This window comes from Hyposmocoma kahamanoa, unplaced genomic scaffold, assembly GCF_003589595.1.
Source record: "Hyposmocoma kahamanoa isolate Upper Pololo Valley unplaced genomic scaffold, ASM358959v1 93, whole genome shotgun sequence".
NCBI classification, from domain to species: Eukaryota; Metazoa; Arthropoda; class Insecta; order Lepidoptera; family Cosmopterigidae; genus Hyposmocoma; species Hyposmocoma kahamanoa.
In genome coordinates, this window is record NW_020654810.1 from 23,760,792 (window position 1) to 23,761,251 (window position 460).

A 460-nucleotide genomic window follows, 5' to 3' on the forward strand; every position below is an offset into this window, starting at 1 on the left:
GCATATATTAAGTATATCATTTATATATATTATATATATTTATAGATAGATAAAGATATATGGAAAGACCATACAAATTTGATTCAAAGTTTAGCATTTAAGTTTATTTGAAAAGAGCAATCCCTAGAGTTTCTTGCTCGTTCTTCTCAGGGAGGTCAGCGTAGTGAACGAGCAGTGGCTGAAATGTGACGTTTTCAAGTGTAAATTTATTTTACCTATTTATTATATTATTTACCTATGGAATAAATGATCTTTGACTTTAACTTTGCCTTTGAAATGAGCAACCAATATTAGCACTACTGAACCCACCAATTAAAATGCATACAAGTTGAAGGGTTTGAGCAAACGGCTGAACGAATTGATAACGAAGGGTCACGAGATTGACAAATAAGTATACTCGTATTAAGGATGTATTTGTTCCATATTAAGAATATTTATTAAATAGTTTCCTTTAAGTTCG